We start from the raw sequence: 21,290 nt of genomic DNA, 5'->3' as shown, positions 1-21,290 counted from the left end.
TGGGTCTGCAGAGCCTGCAACTGGTCCTACACCCACGGGAACCACCACCACCTGCACTTCCTACCCACCTCCTCCAAACCCTGCGTAACGTCACATGGTCACGGGTCGCCACTGCTCAGAGGGCATCAGAACTTCCTGGGGGAATGTTAATGCTTGATTCTGGGGCCTCTCAGCCAGAGAGAAATTCAAGTTTAATTCCTCTAAGTTCTTGTTACTCAAAGTGTGGCCCCGAAATCACCCTGGAAATCTCTCAGTTCAGAATCTGCATTGTCACAAGACCCCCAGTTAATCCTAGAACAGTTTAAGCTTGGTAAATTCCGGACTAGGTCAGACCTAGACAGCACTGCTTTGGGTTAAAGATCATTAGGTGACATCATGTGTGGTCAGGGCTAAGAAAAACAAAGTCTGGAGGAGCATAAAAATGTTTGTTGCCAGAATTTAGTTGCTAAAGCGAATAGAGAATTCATTGAACAGTAACTTTTCCTGGGATCTTGGTGAAAAGAGTCAAGTTTTACAGCTTTACCTTGGAAATTCAGCATCCTATGTTCATCTGTAGGCTATCTCTGAGCTGGAGCTCCCCACCATAAATCTTGGAAATGAGCTTCACCAGCTGCTGTTAGAGCCTAGTGAGGTTCTTCTGAGCAACCCCAGGGCAGAAGGGGCTTAATTAACCTCTATATCTACTATTATTTCTGTGCAAGATACCTGAAAATATCATGTCATTTTTCATACACACTCATAGTGGGGAAAAAAGTCTGTAATATTCGTTTGCTAAGTGGTTGATCTGGGAAAAAATGATTAAGCAGTACATAGGAAAAAACCAAAGATAAACGTTACAAAAATAATACTGCACCATACATCGTATATTCCTCCCTTCTTTTATTAGAAAATGGTTCATAATTAGCTAGTAATGCAGTAAACATCCGGGTGCAGATATGTCTGCAAGATCCTAATTTTAAGATGCTCCTGCCAAGGAAATATATAGTGATCTCGTCATGAGGAGTCATCAGATCCATCAGGAGGAGAGACATTCTACGGAATGAGGTAAGTCAAAGATATGATAAAAGGAAAGAATGACAGAGGAAGACTTTGGGATGGGAGAAGAAGGAAAAGGCATGACAACTAAATGTAACACACGAACCTGGTTGGGAATCTCAACCAGAGAAGAGGGGAGATATTTTGAATCAGTTGGAAAATTTGAACAGGACCTGTGGATAGCGAGTGTGTTGTATCCACGTTGGTTTTCTTTCTTTCTTCTTTTTTTTGGCTGCGTTGGGTCTCCGTTGCTGCACGTGGGCTTTGTCTAGTTGCAGAGAGTGGGGGCTACTCTTCGTTGTGGCGTGGGGCTTCTCACTGCGGTGGCTTCTCTTGTTGCGGAGCACGGGCTCTAGGCGCATGGGCTTCAGTAGTTGTGGTGCACAGGCTCAGTAGTTGTGGCGCACAGGCTCAGTAGTTGTGGCGCACAGACTTAGCTGCTCTGCAGTATGTGGGCTCTTCCCGGACCAGGGCTCGAACCCATGTCCCCTGCATTGGCAGGCGGACTCTTAACCACTGTGCCACCAGGGAAGTCCCCACATTGGTTTTCTAAATGGAAGGGCAGTTTGTTTGTCACGTAGAAGAGTGTCTTTGTTTAAGGGAAAATCACAGTAGTGAGGTTAGAGTGGAATTCACCATGTTCACCCATTGCTTTTCAGTGGTTGAGAAAAATCTAGTGATAATGAGATAAAATATAGAGGAAGTCACTGAGAAATCAAAAGTATTAAAGTGTTAACTGCTGGAGTATGTGAGTAATGGAAAAAATGAAGTAGATTTTTAGTTTATTTTATTTAAAAAATTTTTTAATTAAAAAATTTTTTATTGGATTATAGTTGATTTACAATGTTGTGTTAGTTTCAGGTGTACAGCAAGGTGAATCAGTTATACATATACATATACCCACTCTTTTTTTAGATTATTTTCCCATATAGGCCATTACAGAGTACTGAGTAGAGCTCCCTATGCTATACAGTAGGACCTTATTAGTTATCTATTTTATATATAGTACTGTGAAAAATGAAGTAGATTTGAAATTAATTCTAATCAGTTACTTAAAAAAAAATAATTCGTAGGCATTTAACTCCCTAATGTTTAAAAGGAGGTGGTCTATCACTAAGTATACTTTTATTATTGATCACATTTTATTACCTTTTTATACACTTTAATAGGAAAAACAGTAAGTAAAGTTATGCTATTTTTAGATAAATAAACATTGAAACAATTCACTTATAGTAAAACTAACTCCTTAAAAGTTAAAGGAAATTCTTCATACAGAAGGCAAATTATACCAAAGAGAAAAACACTTACAAAAAGATCTACAAGCAGCAGAAATGGCAATCACATAGATACATGCATAAACTGTACTGTCTCTTCCTTTCTTATTTTGTATAAGACTCATGACAGCTCATGACAGCTCAAATCATAACATTAATTGTGGATAATAACATATATAGATATACTATTTGGGGATCCATAGATGACGGCTTAAAAATAGTTATACCATAACACCTTACATTTTTTAAATGGAACTTAAAAAATAACACACTATCCAAAGAGATGGCAAAAAAAAAAAACCTCAGAAAAAAACAGATTGGACGAATAGAAACAAATCTCAAGTTTCTGATTTGCAATCACAAAAACTATAAATTTAAGGGACAAATAAAAAAGAGGGCAGCCTCTAGTCCAACCTTCAGGTTGCGTCATCCATCTAATCAATTAAATTTACTGATGGTCCATCATGTAAACAATCCAGGTTTAAAGGAGAAGCAATCCATTGAACGACATTTATTTTCCATGTTACACTACAGCATATTGGAGAAGTATGAGTGAAATAAAGTTATAAGGTAATATAGAAAAACACATTCTCTATTTTCATGTATGTTATCTTCATCTAGGAAATAAAATCTCCTCCCACACAAGAGTAATATTTATGGAGACCAATATCCGATTATGTGCCAATGTATGTCAGGCATTAGTCACAACACATTGAGATAAAATTTGTGGAAACTCTTGAAACGTTCCTGAAGAAAGGAGATTTCTTTCAGAAAGCTGCACTGGTCAAGGCAGAAATGGTTTCCTCAATAATGGTTTGTATCTTTTTTGAGCTGATAATTTCATGGATTGACTTTCAGATCTCTCAAGACATCACTGGCATTATATTAACTTTCTAAGTTTGTTGGAAATTACGTAAAAATTTGGTATTGAGTACAAACATCAAAAGGTATCAACTTCTAGTTATAAAATAAACAAATCATGGGGATGTGATGAACAACATGGTGAATATAGTCAATTTCATTGCGTATTTGAAAAATGCTAAGAGAGTCAACCTTCAAAGTTCTTGTCACATGAAAAAGAGTTGTATCATCTGTGAAGGTGGAAGGATGCTAACTAGACTTATTGTGATCATTTTGCAACATACACAAATCCTCTTTCATTATGTTGTATATCTGAAACTAATACAATGTTATGTGTTAATTATACCTCAATAAAAAAAATTGGTACTGAGTACTTACAGCATAATTATGGTTATTACTGAAGGTGTCTATTGGATATTTAGCACCTTACCCATACATTCTAACAACTTAAGAGCAGAACCTAGGAGTTCTAAGATCCCTAAGGAACAGCAGGAAGGGGGAAATAGTGGGAAAACAAGAAACCAAGACATCAGAGGCCTGTAGCGACCATAGGTGAAAATCTAAAGAGGCAATGATATGAAAAACAAAACTGTAATTCAGCATGTAGAAGGTGACAAAGGTGACCACCAGCATCAGGATGGTGTGGGCAGCTCTGGTCTCTGGGGGGCATTTGTGGTGCCCAGTGGGGGTGTGAATATACTGCGCCCTCTGGTGGGGTCTGTGCAGGAGAAGCACCATGGAGCCGCTGGAGCAGACCATGAGGCCAATAAACATGGCATCAGAGGTGCACCAAAAGTAGCCACAGCCTGTGACAGTGAAACGGAGCAGGACCCTATGCTCCTTGCCCGGCCCCCCCATGTCCTCAGCCTGCCTTTTGTCTGTGGAAAAACTTTAGCCAAAGAATAAGTTTAATCAGAGAAGTGAGAAAATGCAGAAACAAAGGAAAACAGTCAAAGGAGACCAAATAATAATAGCTTAATCATTAATCATAGTCAAGGGCATTTAGTTCCTCCTTAAGGGCTATAGGTAATACTCTGAGCCATATCCTGTGAGCTGTTTTGCAGGTACTGAAGCCCCCACCAGGTGGAGGAGGGTGACCACATGATGATCGAATTGAAGCCATGACGTAAGCTGCCACAATTCCGAGAACTGGCCTCAAAGAAATGGAAACAAACCGACCCTGGAACTGAAGATTAACTGTACTAAAAAAATCGAGATGACGCTGGTCAGACCACTGATGACCAATTTCAAGATGACTGTCAGAGCTGACTGTATTGTCTATGCATGGAGCCCCCTCCCTCTGTCTATAAAACTCTCGCCCCCTGATTGTCAGGGTTGGGGGGCGGAGTCGGCCTTTGGACAGGCGTCTGCCCTCCCTGCCGGTTGCCAGCCTCCGAAATAAAGCAAAATTTCCTTTCCACCAACCTAGCCTCTTGATTGGCTTTTGAGTGGCGAGTAGCTGGACCTGGGTTCGGTAACAACAGGACCTGGAGATGAGTAGAACCACTTGCCTTGGGTATCAGTATAGTTGTGCGTGTCCTATGGACCAGTGCTTTTCACAGGAACACTGATGTACATTAAGACTCTGAATATCCAGCAGGTGCAACAGGAAGAACCGGTGAATCTGGGGGCTCTTCTTCTAAGCGTCATCCACTCTGCTGTCCCGGGGATGAGAGTGAAGGACTCATAGGTGCTCAGGACACAGGTGGAGCTCAGGGTGGTGCTGCACACCACTCTCTGTGTATAATATAGAAATTTACACCCAAGACTGGACAGGGGGTTCCTTGAAACAAAAGCTGTCATTGTGTGGGGAATTCCAGAGGAGAGAAGAACCAAGAGATTGGCCATGGCCATGTGGGTAAGAATTATGTCTGTGGGTCTCTGCTTGTGGCCGAGCAAGACTGGAGAGACGTTGTGGAAGAAAAGAATGACATTGGCCAGAGACCCAAATGCTATCTGTATAAGATATGTGGTTCTTGTGGTTCTCAGGGCATCTCTCTGAAAAGACATGGAGAGGGCTTCAGAAGGTCCTGGACCAGAAAGGAGGCTGTGCTGGTGATGACATCAGCAGCCTTCTTACATAACCAACATTGGAAAGAGATTCTCACTCTTTACTTCTTCTGAAAAGGGAAGACACTGTCATCGTCCACAGAAATGACTTTACCTGGATAACGTACTCCTGACACCAGTTATAACATTCACCATTATTATTTTGCATTTTTTCTAGTTACTTTTATATCCTGATCATCTACCTCTGTGTAAGGTCTATGAACTTAGGAACATGTCTGTCTTGTTCAACACCATTGTTAGCCCAGTTCAACCATTTTCAATGTCATTATTCACAGAAACAGAAAAAAAAAATCCCCAAATTTGTATGCAACCACAAAATACTCCAAATAATCAAAGCATCCTGTGAAAGAAGAACAAAGCATCAAACTTCCTCATTTCAAACTATCTGTCAAATCTATGGTAACAGAAACAGTATGGTATGGGCATAAAAACAGACAGATCAATGGAACAGGGTAGAGAGCACAGAAATAAACCCATGCACCTATGGTTAATTAATTTTTGACAAAGGCACGAAGAATATATAATGGAAAAGGGTAGTCTCTTCAATGAATGGTGTTTGGAAAACTGGACATACACATCTTAAGACTGAAACTGAGAGACTAAACCTTACAAGTTCTGATCGAATGAAAAAAATTGTACCTAAATGTATAACGGATGTTAACTAGACTTATTGTGATCAACTGGCAATATATACAAATATTGAATCATTATTTTATACCCATGAAACTAACATAATGTTATGTCAATTATATCCCAGTTTTAAAAACTACAAAAAAAAACAATCCACAAAAACCTGGACCCTGTCTTTCACCATACACACAAATGATCTCAACTGGATTAAGACTTGGATGTAAGACCTGAAACCGTCAAACTCCTAGAGGAAAGAAGTGAGCTCCTTGACACTGGTCTTGGTAATAATGGTTTAGATTTGACAACAAAAGCAAATCAGCAAAAGCAAAAGTAAACAAGTGGGAGTATATCATATAAAAGCCTCTGCACAGCAAAGGAAACCATGAACAAAATGAAAAGGCTATGGAATAGGAGAAAATATTTGCAAACCACATATCCAGTAATGAGTTAATATCCAAAATATAAGAGGAATTTGTGCAGAAAATAATCAAATAACCCAGTTGAAAGATGGGCAAATGACTTGAATAGACATTTTTCCAAAGAAGATATTCAAAGGGCTAAAAGGTACATGGAAAGGTGCTCAACATCTCTAGTCATCAGGGAAATGCAAATCAAAACCACAGTGAGATATCATCTCACACCTGTTAGTGTCTGTATTATCCAAAAGACAAGAGAAAACACATTGGTGAGGATGTTGAGAAAAAGGAACACTTTACACACCATTGGTGGGAATGTAAACTGGTACAGACTCTGTGGAAAACATTATGGAAGTTCCTCAAGATATCAAAACCAGAACTACCATATGACCCAGCAATCCTGCTTCTAGTATACATCCAAGGAAATGGAATCAAGATCTCAAAGAGATATCTGCATCTCCATGTTCATTGCTGCGTTATTTATAATAGCCAAGACATGAAAACAACCTAAGTGTCCACTGATAGATAAATTGATAAGAAAGCTGTGGTGTATTATACAGTGGAATATTACTCAACTTAAAAAAAAAAAAGGAAATCCTTCTTTTTGCAACAACAAGGATGAAACTGGAGGACATTTTGGTATGTGAAATATCTAGACATAGAAAGACAAAAACTGCATTCTATCACTTAAAGGTGGAATTTGAAAAAAAATTCAGTCTCATAGAAACAGAGAGTAGAATGGTGGTCGCTTGGGAATTGGGGTTGGGGGAAAAGGGGAGAAGATAGTAGAAGGGTACAAACTTTCAGTTATAAGATGAACAAGGTCTGAGGATCTAATGTAGAACATGGTGACTACAGTTGATGATACCTCATACGCAAGGTGATGAATGCATTAATTAACTCAACTGTGGGAATTCTTTCACAATGTGTACACATACCAAATCAGGTCTTACATTTTAGAATACTGCAATTTTACTAAGCAATTATACCTCAATAAAGCTGAAAAAGTAATGTAATAACTTAGGTAAATAAAATGGAAAATACGAAAATACTGTGGAAATTCCAAGATTATCTAACTCATTTTAATACAGTTGCAAGAGGATCACTTGTCCACCTCTGAGAACTCATAAATTCATCCAACAGATTTGCTGGATGGAAAATATCTTTTAAAAAAATCAGTCACCATCTGAATACACAAGTTGACTATAAAATGTACTAAGATACTCTAATCATCATAAGAAAGATCTGCAGTGAGCAAAATTGTCAAATTCTCAAAAATTCCCCAGATATTAATTTATAGCGCTTGGAAGTCAGGTTGTGGAGAGTTTCTCCTGAGTAGACTCCAGCCCTCAGTGTTCACAAGAAATTAAACATCCTGCTCATTAGACTCGAGGCTTAGATTGTTTTTATTCTTCATGAGTTCTGAGTGCCTACCTTTGACACTGCTTTATTCTAAATTTTATAAAAATGAATCAGTCTCGTTGCTTCAATGCAAAGTCACCCATAGCACACATGGTGTCCTCTTAAAATAAAGTTTGGTTGGACGCTTATGAGTGAATAAGAGGGTTCTGTGGAGGACAAAGCAATATTGACTTACTCTAGCAGAAGGTGTGTGCTTTCTCCAGAAGAAATAATCCTCCATTAAATCCGTAGAATCCAGGAACCATTGTCAGGTAGAGAAGGGAGAAATGAATTGGAAGCAAAAGTCCCAAGTTAGAAACATAACTAGGTCTTCAGGAAAACCGTGTCCGTCTTTTGAAAATACTAAGTAAAAAGGAAGCAGGACCGTGAAGTTCTCAACAGCTGTGGATCCACCACGTGGTCCTGGTACTGACCCACCACGCCCTGTGCTGAGACATTAGAACACGCCCTGGACTTTCAGAACCTTCCCCTCGTCTGTAATGTGGACGTAAAAATAGGACCTGGGGTTAGAGGCAAGAGAGCAGGTGGTCAAGGGTCAAGCCCCTGGATCAGAAAGCTCTTCTTTGAGTCAAGATCACCCACTTAATTATTTCAGTGCAACCGAAGGAATTTAGTCACCCATCTGAGCCACTTTCCTCACGTAAAGAGTAAAGTAAAACTAAGGAAGAACATGCATCATAAGGTGGGTGCGAACACCAGACGTGGATTTCATCGTGGATCAGGATTCTGGGACATAGTTGTCATTTACTATTAGTAGAAACCATTCTTATTGTAAATATTGTGCACGTTTTGTTTTCATGACCACTGGAAGGAAGGCGCGAGAGATAATAAAATGCAGAGTCAAGCACCTAATAGTCCCGTCTTCTCTTGCTTTGCTCACTAGATGCAGCCGTGCTGCCTTTATTCCCACTGAAGGAACAAGAAACCCATTTCCGCTTCACACAGTAACACGCATCCTTCTCTCTTCATGGAATTTCCGGCTTCCCACCAGGTCACTTGCTTGCTCTGTCCGGGAACTAGATCCCACACGCACGCTGCAACTAAGAGTTTGCATGCCACAACTAAGGAGCCCTGGAGCCACAGCTAAGGAGACTGCCTGCTGCAACTAAGACCCGGTGCAACCAAATAAATAAATAAATAAATATTTTTAAAAAAAGTTGCAGATCCAACGTCAATAAATTTATGGAAAATGTATATCTGGTACCAGCGTGGGTTTGTGTGAATGTCCCTGAGAGTGTGTGTGTGAGTGTACATGTGTTCAGGAGACCAGATACTCACATACTTTGACCCCAAACCACATATCACACTGTGGGTTTTTTTTCCAGAAGTGCCGCCCCCTGGCATCCTCTTTCAAGTCCAACTCTGATCCGTTCAACAAAGCAATCCCTTCCCTGCAGTGTCTTTTGATGAACCTGTACTATACAAGAAGCCTCGAATCAGAAATTTTAATCATTCAGATCTCTCCCCTGCGTTACAATTACCTGTACAGTTCATGGTTCTCCAGTGCGTTTAATTTCCCTCTACCCCACAAATCCAGTAGAACCTTGTTTCCTGGTAAAAGATCTGACTTGAATCTCATGCCCAGTAAATCCTCATTGACCTTCCCTGAAACCCCACTCATTTCTCCCTACATCACACCTCCCAGCGACTCCTAAGTGAATGCAGGTCCCCTCAACCCCTTGCACCTCTCCTCCCACAATCCTGGCCCATGGCCTCCTTCCCATGGGGCTGAGAGTTTACTGGGTTGAGTGATGTGGTCAAACTTCCTGGCTGTACATTTCCCGGAACACACAGAGACCAACCCCACAGGTGAGGCGTCTCCCTGAGACCACGAATCATGACCCAGAATTGCAGAAGGACACACCTGACCGTGCACAGAGAATCACCCCCAGCCCCACAGTGTCACCCACGGGGCACCGCCACAGCCAGAGTCAGAAGTGAATCCACAGGAGGTGCCCTTGTGCTCTGACAGGAACACACATCCCAGTGCCTGCCGCCCTGCCCCCCGAGCCTCTCTTCACCCACAGGAGTGGGGACCAGTGTGGGCAGGTCAGTTTCCATGTATTGGACGAGCTGGTGTAAACCATTCTTGAAAGAAAGAGAGGGACCCTTGAAATCTTATTTTCCAAAAATTTATCTGATGACACAGCTCTGATTTCATAAAGAAAAACTTTAAGGCAGTTGTTTCTCTTGTGCAGGAACCCTTTTTGCTCCACTAGCTTCCTCGTACCTTCTGGGTTTTATATCTGCTGTGACTAAAGGTGCACACAACACGGTGGAAGCAGCAGGAATTTCTATGATGCTGAACAAGCAGAGGAGCGTGTAACTCACCTCATCCCAGGTCAGCACAGAAATCAGAGCTGGATCGTGAAGACCTCCTAAGAGAACGAGAAAGTCCTGCTAAGAGAGCTCATCGTGTGCCCAGGACAATGGACAAAGGAGTCGGGAACACAGCCCTGGAGAGAGGGACACAGGGAGAGCTGGGTTGGGTGGGGGCACGTTGCTTCCAGGAAAGAATCTCTCAACCTCTTCTCAGACATTGTCTCCCTGTCTTATCCGTGACGACCACCTGCAGTCCTTTGCAATATTGGCCTATCTTATCTGTTCTGACTACTATAACAAAATATCACCAACTGGGTGTATCATAAACAAAAGAAAATTATCACTCACTGTCTTGGAGGCGGGACATCCAAGATCAAGGCTGCAGCATAGTTCCCTTCTGGTGAGAGCCTCTTCCTGATTCATGACTGGCACCTTCTCGCTGTGTCTTCGCATGATGGAAAGGTCTAAGGAGCTCTCGGAGACTCTTTTATAAGGACACTAATCCCATTCATGAGGGCTCAACCTTCATGACCAAAGGACTTCCCAGAAGTCCACCTCCTGATACCATCGGTTTTGGTGTTAAAAATTCCAACATATGAATTTTGGGGAGACACTAACATTTGAACCATAGCTTGGCCCAAGGTACCTTCCACTGTATTTTCAAATATAAAATGCAATGTTGAATTACCTCAAACAGTATTATTCTAATCCTATTCTCAATAAGAAAAGAGCATACATTGCTTATTTTCCAACATTCACACCATTTTGGCTGACTTGAAAATGAAACGGATTTCATTTTACTACAAATTCTTTTTTCTTCCTCCTGCTGTTTCAGGTTAAAGAAGGACAGGGGGGCATTTCCCCATTCAATTGCAGAGATAAAAATATGAGTAACACTTACACACACAACTAAAAGACACTCAGAATGGTGACATATAACTTGGTAGAAATGACATACCAGACCCGAATCTGTAGGTCCTAGAGAATGAGCAGACGCTTTTTTACACGATTGAGAAGCTCAGTGGCTCTGGTCATACAAGGCTAGGCACAGATTCCACACTGACCCCATCCCTCTTTCCCTCATTGTCAGGGACTCCAGGGCACAGGGATTGGCAGTGAACTCATGACTCTGGTCCCACTCAGATACACACTGTGACACATTCCCATCTTCTACCTGCCCAGCCAGGGCATGAATGGGGCAGCTCAGGACAAGGCAGGGTGAGCACTTGCCCTGCCCAATTGTGCTAACAGCACAGCTCTGAGTTCCTCTCCTGTTGGAGAGCCCTTCTCTCCTGTTTTCTGCCCTGAGATTGAACACAAGGAAGCACTCACCTGCCTGGACCTGGTTCCAGAGCTCTGTGCAGGGAAGTGTCAATCAGGATGGGCCATAGTTATAGGACAGGGTGCCTGGACCTGATCTCCCCACAGAGGTGCCATTATCCTGTCATCTGTCGTAGAGGTGACACTGTCTGCATGGAGAGTCTGGGGCGTCTCCAGTGAGGAGCAAATCTTATCCCCAGGGCTCCTCACCCTCATCCACGTCTGGGGATTAGTGACAACTCCTGGGAATTACTGAGAAGATCTACATGAGCAGCTGAGCAGAGGTCAGGAAAGTTTTCCACATTCCCTGTGGGAGAATCCAAGTTTAGAGTGAAAGTCATAATTGGGGGGAGGGGACACTCAAGGTGCACCAGGGGCCCCCTTCACTATGTTTCTCGTGGGGCATTTTCCTTCATGATCTCACTTTTCCAAACTGTTCCAAAGTTTGTTCACACTCATCATCAGCATATGATCTGGAGGCTGGCCTTTCCCTTGAGTTTAAGTTCCGTAATCCTTTCGATTTATGGCCTCGGGTCTGTTTAATCTGGAAAATACCCCATTGGAAGGCAGTGTTTCCCTCCTCAGAACCCTCAGGTCTCTGTTGTGTCCACATGACTCTGCAAGGAGATTGTAATTTGTTCTAAGGCACACATGGATCTCTCTCCTTGAGTCTCTCATTGGACCACCAGCCTCTCCCTGTGTTCTGGGCAGTTAATGCTGGAAAGAAGCATTCCTGGACATACAGACAGGGGTTAGGAAGAAGCATTGATGAAGAAATATAGAGAGATACTAGAATTCTTTAAATTTGACATTGAATTAATCAATTTATATTTAGAAATTTCAATTGATAATTGAATATTTGAAACAAACTCCATCAGCTGGCAAATGGGCCTGATGCAATTTTTCTCTTAGACTATAGAGAAGAAAGGGCACATAAATCTTCCCATCAGGTTCCTTTTGCAGCAAACTGATGCACTGAGGGCACCAGACAAGTCCACATTTCAGGTACATGGGTTTTTCAAGATAAGCCAGGCAGATAGGACAGCTACTGCTTATTTAAATTATGCAACCACGGCCCCCGCTTGGGAAAAATGTGCATGATAATGATTTTAATGTGTTGAATGATTATTAATCATGTAGATCTGTCCCCACACATTTAAACACAGAGAGAGACTGTGGACTTACTATGTGCCATCCCTAGCACTAGGTAACAAAGGTCCAAACAGAAATACTCATGTCCTTGGTTCTGATATTTGAAATGCTGGTTCTATGAAGGACATGATTCATCACGAGACTTTTAGCTGAGCTGGTGAAAGGGTGTAGATGTGGGCTGTCCATTGTGGAAGCCTCCAGTCCCTTGTGGCTATTGAGCTCCTGAAATGGGCTCGTCTGAACTGAGAGATGCTGTGGGTATAACATACATACTGGATTTCAAAAATGTAGTAAGACAGAGAGGATGTAAACTCTCTTGTCAAGAACTATTCAGAGTAGATTACAGCTTGAAATGACAAGATTTAGGATATTAAAATAAGCTAGAGGTTTTTTTTTCCTTCATTTTCTTTACTGTGACTGCAGGAAGATTTATAATTATATCTGGGGGTCATGTTCTATTTCTGTTGGACATTGCAGGTCTAGACTCAGAAGTTCTTCATCTGCCCCAGCTGGACCTGTAATAGGGAAGAGCCAAACCTGACTACGTATTGGATCTGTTTCTTTTACTTTAACCTTTGCTTTCTGCTGCTTTTTATTCACTGAAAGGATACTGTCTATACATAATGGCCTGCCTCGGGGAAACCTGCCCTGTGCCTGAAGGTTAAACCAAAGTGCCTTTGTTCAGGGAAACAGCAGGACCCTGTTTCACCTGTGGATGGCTGCAAGAAACAAGAAATTAACACATTCCCTCCCCGAGGCTGGCCATTCCAGGGGATATTTGCAAACCTTATGGCCTTTTCACTTTACTTCCTCATCTCCTCGCCCTCTCTGTTCTATAAAAGAAACTGGCACCCAAACCCCGAAAAGATGGTTATTTTGAGACAGTAGTCCGCCATCTTCTTGGTCTGCCAGCTTTCCAAATAAAGTCGTATTCCCCGCCTCAACACCTCGTCTCCTATTTATTGGCCTGTCGTGCGGCGAGCCGAGCGAGCTTGGGCTCGATAACAGACCCACCTGTGGTAAAAGCTTGGCAGAACCTGAGAGGTTCAACAAGTCAGCGGGGGGGAGAACTCACCATTTATGCAGCCTTTGAAGCCGAAATGAATACAGAAAATGAAAAGGCAGTCATTCCTCCAGCCGTGTCCCGTAAACCCAAGGCAGCCTACGGCTCTCAGGGCAGATATTCAGCGCAGGGTCCCTAAGTGCGCGCACTGTGCCTGGCGTTGAGTCGGCCTCAGACGGCACTTGCTGAATTAACAAATTACTTCATTATGGGACCTTGCTCTCTCAAAAAGTGAACTCACTTAGAAAACAAGGGACTCGTTTTCTCTCACAATGAAGTTGCAGACCAGAATGCCCTCCGAAGCACACTCATCGCACCCCATTCACGCCCGAGGCATCCACCGCTGATTACATGGCCCGTCAGAAGAGCTCCCAGGAAGAGAGGCATACGGAGCAAGCACTGGTCACCCTCCAGTGAGCTTGGGAGGTCTGGTCTGACATCCAGACTTCAGCACATTAGACATGTAGCTGAGCTCTGACGGTTGGGGTCTGCATCAGGCATTATTTCCCTGAGTTCAGGTCAGGGAGGGAGGTACATCCTGTAGCCCTCAGGCTCAGAGTCTCCACAGGACTTAAATCTACACACACTGGCCTTCGTTCATGGCAGCACTACTTAACAATAGCCAGGACATTGAAGCAACCTAAATGTCCATCAACAGATGAATGGATAAAGAAGATGTGGTACATATATACAATGGAATACTACTCAGCCATAAAAAAGAACAAAGTAATGCCATTTTCAGCAACATGGATGGACCTAGAGATTATAATATAAAGTGAAGTAAGTCAGACATTGAAAGACAAGTATCATATGATATCGCTTATATGCGTTTATATGCTTATCGCTTATATATCTTAAAAAATGGTACAAATGAACCTATTTACAAAACAGAAATAGACTCACAGATGTAGCAATCAAACTTACGGTTACCAAAGGGGAAAGGTAGGGGGAGAGATAAGTTGGGAGATTGGGATTGACATATACACACTACTATATATAAAACAGATAACTAATAAGGACCTACTGTATAGCACAGGCAACTCTACTCAGTACTCTGTAATGACCTATATGGGAAAAGAATCTAAGAAAGAGTGGACTTATGTATATGTATAACTGATTCACTTTGCTGTACAGCAGAAACTAACACAACATTGTAAATCAACCATACTCCAATAAAAATTAATTAAATAAAATCTACACACAACCACATGCACCTTTACCACCCTTTACCTGGGGGGCTTGAGCTCTGGGAAATATTCCTTGTCCACATTCACAGAAATAGAGTCACCTGGGGAACTCTTGAATACGGCAGATTTCTGGGATTTTTCTGACTTGGACATTGGAAACCTTCCTTTTATTGACATTATCACTGGATTCCATATCTTCACATTTACCCACATTTTGAGTTCTAAGCCACTGTGCCTGTTCTTTGTTTCTTCAAATCAACTAATGGTGATGAACTCTCCCTAAATGTTTCTTCCCTGAGGAATTGAGGTACTCCAATTTCTCTAAAATCTCCTGGAGGCCAAAAATAACTTTTGTCCTCCAAAAATGAATATAGGGACTTCCCTGGCGGTCCAGTGCTTAAGACTTCACCTTCTAATGCAGGGGGTGTGGGTTCAATCCCTGGTTGGGGACCTAAGATCTCACATGCCTGTTGGCCAAAAAACCAAAACATAAAACAGAAGCAGTATTGTAACACATTCAATAAAGACTTTAAAAATGGTCCACCTCAAAAATCTTTAAAAAATTTAAAACAAATAAACAAAAAAACCCAAAAATGCACATAGGAGTCAATTATGGGTCCTTGTGGCTAGTGAGATTTGTTTTGTGTTCACACATTTTAAAACGTTAGAATAGAAAAATATGGATCCTCTTAAAATATCAATAGATAACCAACAAGGACCTACTGTATAGCACAGGGAACTCTGCTCAATATTCTAAAAGGGAAAAGAATTTGAAAAAGAATAGATACATGTATATGTATAACTGAATCACACTGCTGTACACCTGAAACTAACACACATTAAAAAATCAACTATAATCCAATATAAAATACAAATTAAAAAAAGAAAAATATATATCCTCTTAGAGACCATAAATCAGAATTTTAATAATCCAAAACTAATTTTTAATGTGTTAATTGATGAGTATTAAATATTGGAATTGACCTCTTCTTTTAGACATTGGTTAACTTTCATAACCTAGATCTCGTTCCTAAACTTGCAAGTGACTTCCAATATTTTTGTTTAATTTTCTTCTAATAATTATCTTACCTGTTACTGAACTCATGAAAGAAACATGGTGAAAGGATCCAACTGATTGTTTGGTTGAGTTAATATTAGGAACACAAGATCTCAGGTAGCTCAGTGTACACTTGTATGCTTTAATGACAATGATAAACAAATGGATAATTTTTTAACTTGGAGGAACATATTATGGTCACTTGAACAAGGACATAGCAGTTGTGTTATATCTACATTAGTTTACTAAATCGAAGAGCAGCGTGTTTGTTATATAGGAGAGTGTCTTTGTTGCAGAGAAGATCACACTAGAGAATTTAGGGATAGTGTGAAGTTCGTCAGGCAATTGCTCTCACGTGGTTCAGAAAAAAATCTAGTGATAATGAGATAAAATATAGAGAAATTGGTTGATAGATCACATGCAGTAAAGTGTTAATGGTTGGGGTAACTGGGTAAGTGATAAAAGTATTAGTATTTGAAATTAATTCAAATCAATAATTTAAAAAATAACTTTCAGAGCAATCTCTATCAAAAGTCCAATGGCGGGCTTCCCTGGTGGCGCAGTGGTTGAGAATCTGTCTGCCAATGCTGGGGACACGGGTTCGAGCCCTGGTCTGGGAAGATCCCACATGCCGCGGAGCAACTAGGCCCGTGAGCCACAACTACTGAGCCTGCGCGTCTGGAGCCTGTGCTCTGCAACAAGAGAGGCCGCGATAGTGAGAGGCCCACGCACCGCGATGAAGAGTGGCCCCCGCTTGCCACAACTGGAGAAAGCCCTTGCACAGAAACGAAGACCCAACACAGCCATAAATAAATAAAAATTAAAAAAAAAAAAAAAAAAAAAAAAAAAAAAAAAGTCCAATGGCATTTTTCACAGAAGTAGAACAAATAAACCTAAAATTTGTAAGAAACCAGAAAAGACCCCAAATAGCCAAGCAATCTTGAGAAATAAGAGTTAGCTGGAGGCATTGCCCTCCCTGATTTCAAACTATCTTAGAAAGCTATAGTAATTAAAACAGTATAATGTCAGCAAAAAGACAGAAACGTAGATCAGTGGAATAGAAGAGACAGCCCAGAAATAAACCCACACAAATATGTCAATAAATGTATGGTACATGAGCCAAGAATATATAACAGGAAAAGGACAGTACCTTCAATAAATTGTGCTGGATAAACTGGACGGCCACATGCAAAAGAATGAGACTCTACCTCTATTACACAACACACAAAAACTAATTTAAAATGGATTAAAGACTTGACTGTAAGACTTGAAACTAAAACTCCTAGAAGAAAACATAGGTGGTAATCTCCTTGACATAGATTCAAAAATCATTGCCAAGACCTGACACCAAAAGCAAAAGCAACAAAAGCAAAACTCAACAGGTGGGACCACGTCAAACTAAAAAGCTTCTGCAAAGTGAAGGAAATCAACAACAAAATTAAAAGGCATCCTAATGAATGGGAGAAAATAATTGCTAATCATGTATCTGATAATGGGCTAATAGCCAAAATATACAAAGAACTCATACAACTCCATAAAAACAACAACAAACAATCCAATATAAAAATGGGAGGAGAAACAGAATAGACCTTTTTACTAAGAAGACTACCAATTGGCCAACAGGTACATAAATATTACTTCACGCTTCTTAGAATGGTTATAATCAAGAAGAAAAAGATAATAAGTGTTGGTGGGGATGTGAAGAAAATGGAACCCTTATACACTGTTGGTGTGAATGTAAATTAGTGCAGCCACTATGGAAAACAATATGGCGTTTCTTCACAAAATTAAAAATAGAACCACCATATGATGCAGCAATTTCTGCATCTGATTATATATCTAAAGGAAACGAAACCAGGAGCTTGAAGGGCTATCTGCACTCCCATGTTTATTGCAGCATTATTAACAATAGTCAAAGTATGGAAACAACCTAAGTGTCCATCAACAGACAAATGGATACAGACGTTGTGGAATACACAATGGAATATTATTCAGCCATGAGAATGAAGGGAATCCTGCCATTTGGGACAAAATAGGCAAACCTGGAGAACATTCAGCTAAGTGAAATGAATCAGATGAATCAAGACAAGTACAGTATAATATCATTTATCTGTGGAATATAAAAAAACCAAACTCATAAAAACAGAGAGTAAAATGGTGGTTACTAGAGGCTGGTAGGTAGGAAATTGGAGATATGTTTTTTAGGGGTATAAACTGGGAAGGAGTAGATAAATCAGTCCTGGAGAGCTAATGCACAGCATAGTGATTATATTCAACAATACTGTATTATAAATTTCAAATTTTCTAAAGAGTAGATCTTAATTCTTCCCACTGTACATAAAAAGATACATATGTGGTGGGATAGAGATGTTAGCTAATGCTACAGTGATAAACCTACTGTGTGATATATAAATGTATCAAATCAACACACTGTACACCTGAAATTTGCACATTATATTTCAATTAGAAATGTAAAAAAAGAGATCATTGTGAGTTTCATGTGAAAAGTTGGTATTCAGTGAATGTCTACTGAACAGTGTAATCATGACTATTGTTGAAGCTGATCGTATATATTTTTTTAGATCCTCAACAATCATTGTCAACAATCATCTTCACTACCATCACCATCATCATCACCATCTCCATTTTACAGAGGAGGGAAATAACAGAGAAGTTAAGATAGTTGCCCATGGCTACACAGAGAGCCTGGATGAACGAGTGTTGAAACTCAAGTACTTAACAAATTTTAACCTTCAGATCCTGAGGCAGCCATCAGGAAATCCCCCCAGAAGGAAATCAAGACACAGTTCTCTAATGTGTGAGCTGTGGTCCAGCCAAGGATGGTTTAGACAGTCAGCATGAAGATGTCAGGTCAGAATTTTGGTGGAGGGTGTCTGGGTTAACCAATAATTAAGACCTTGGAGAGAAAAGAACCAATTAGTGTCTTAGCTCAGTCTCATTAAGCAACACTAAGCTACACCTGCCCACTGATCCAACCTAGCCCTCGCCAAACCCCACTGCGATTGTTGCTGCCTAGGAGGCAGCTCAGCAGAAAGGTTAATATTTGGGCTAAGTAGGGATGTTCTCAACTCTGGCCTCCACCCGATGGCCTCGAGTATCTTTGAAAAGGGGGGTGATAATACCACCTACTTCAGAGGGCTGAAGACAACCAGATCTTGTATGAAACGCCCTTACCTGGAGGGCTCTTACATCATTAGCATCCAATGAATGTTTGGGGTGGTGGAGACAATTAGGAGAGTCAATGGTGGGTGATGGTGATTAGAGTGACGGTGGGGCAGAGTTCACACAAGTTTCAATGATGACAGTAATGGGGTATTAAGAGACACCTGCCGTGGAACATTACTCAGCCTTTGAAGAAAATCCTGCCATATGCAACAGCACGGATGGACCTGGAAGATAGTATCCTCAGTGAAATAAACCAGCCACAGAAGGACAAATACTGCATGATTCCACTCATATGAAGTATCTAAAATAGCCAAACTCATAGAACCAGAATAGAATGGTGGTTTCCAAGGGCTGGAGGGAGGGGGAAGATGGGGGTTACTGTTCAATGGGTATAAACTTTTGATTATGCAAGACAATTAAGTTCTAGAGTTCTGCTGTGCAATCATGACTATAGTTAATACTACTGTATTGAACACAAACATGTAAGAGTATAGGTCTCATGTTAAGTGTTCTTATAACAATAAAAAAAGGTATTTTCAAATTCTAACTTCTGCCCTTTCCATCCAGAGCTAGTTATTTGGGAACATTCATTGATTTCCTGATGTATGAATGCTTCATTTTAGGTGCTGCTATGAAAAGTGAGAAGATGCATAAGATAGTCTCCCTTGGGAAGCGAACAGTATCAGAGAAGTCAGATATTCAGATGACAAGCCGAAGGTTCCCGTTACCAGTCTCCAAATTATCCCTCAATGGTAGTGGGAGAACATTGTTCATAGAAGCCCGGTGATGATATTACAGAGAGAGAGCTATGAATAGCATTGTGGGACTATCCAGGAGTCAGCAACTCCTGAAGGAATTATTCACTGATGCATGAAGGAAGATCATTCACACCTGAAGTGGAAAAACAAGCCCAAACAGTTTCACATGACCTTCTGAGACTAGTCAATCAAGAGTCACGCCAGCCAATGGGAAGGGAGAGATTCTATGGCCAATCAAGGGGCAGGCACAGCCTTTAAGTCTCAGTTTCTACAGCTGTTCTTTGATGAGGACCAGCCAGGAGGACCAGAGACCAGACTGGGTGAGGAAGTCTTATCACTGATCTTTCTTTTTCTTCATTTCCCCCTCTCAGAGCTTACTACAGGTCTGGGGTGCTTAAAGAACAAGAGACAGGGGTACCAGAAATGGTCAAGTCTTCCCCTTTGTTTTGGCAAGGATGTACTACAGTGAAAAGCATTTAAATTCACAGAGAGGTTGTGTATCCAGCACTTTCCCTCATTAAATCTCCATGTTTCTCAACTTTTAAGAGAACGGGACTCTTCCAGGCTGAACTGGGGCTCCCTATTTTTCTAAAATTGCATCGGAGGGGACTTCCCTGGTGGTCCAGTGGTTAAGACTTTGCCTTCCAATGCAGGGGTTGAGGGTTCAATCCCTGGTCGGGGAGCTAAGATCCCACATGCCCCGCAGCCAAAAAACCAAAACATAAAACAGAAGCAATATTGTAACAAATTCAATAAAGACTTTAAAAATGATCCACCTCAAAAAAAAAAAAATTGAATCAGAGACAGAAAATTCGAGGACCTTGGATATTGGAGAACTAAAGAGAAATAATGAAAAAACCAAAAGTCGAAGAGCTGTTTCTGACTTGGCTGGTCTATCCGTTCTGATTGTGAGATTCATGTAACCTGGGGAGACAAATGAAAAACAGAAGTTTTGGCAATTGGAAACTCTGAAAGGGAGAAGGCAAACAACAGGCAAATGGAAGAATTCAGTTTGAGACCTATTGTTATGGTAACTTGATTGATTGGCTTTGAGCAAATCGATTACCATCCAGAAGTTTCTAGGATGTCCTAATTTTATGCTAAATTGTATGTAAATACTTCGTCCCTAATGTTTGTTCTGTATGACCATAGAAGTCATATTAGAGTGGGAGTGAGCCAGGTGATACAATTTGCGAGGAATGAGGCAGGCTGTGCCACAGACCATGGGTACCTGCAACATGAAAACATAATGGGTGACGGAGCCTCAAGTCTGCCTGATGAAGTCCGTGAGGTGTTAGGGAGTGTTGGTGAGGATACCAACCCCACAGCTGGATCCTGTAGCAGGAGGGAAGGGATGATTAAGTGGCCAACATTTGAAAGGGCTTCAGGGATCACTATCTTCAGGAGAAGTTTTCAGTTAGAGAGGGAATGAGGCAAGAATGTTTAGAACACACGAGGGGTTTTCTTTAATTGTAAAATATCCATAAAACAAAATTTATGTGTTTTTTTTTTTGGCCACACCGTGCAGCATGCAGGA

At 41.1% G+C, this 21,290-nt stretch overlaps 1 pseudogene across 1 annotated transcript; it reads right to left on the bottom strand.

Moving 5' to 3' along the window:
• Positions 1-1,820: 1,820 nt before the first annotated feature.
• LOC309649619 (vomeronasal type-1 receptor 1-like) lies at positions 1,821-8,712 on the bottom strand (annotated as a pseudogene). Its single transcript has 2 exons — positions 4,653-8,712; positions 1,821-4,049 (listed from the first exon to the last, which is right to left on the bottom strand). The product of its transcript is annotated as a vomeronasal type-1 receptor 1-like (transcript).
• Between the last annotated feature and the right edge of the window lie 12,578 nt (positions 8,713-21,290).

This window comes from Balaenoptera physalus, assembly GCF_965194825.1.
Source record: "Balaenoptera physalus genome assembly, chromosome: 19".
In the NCBI taxonomy this organism is placed as follows: domain Eukaryota; kingdom Metazoa; phylum Chordata; class Mammalia; order Artiodactyla; family Balaenopteridae; genus Balaenoptera; species Balaenoptera physalus.
Note: the sequence above shows the minus strand (reverse complement) of the source record. Positions and strands in the feature narration are given on the sequence as shown.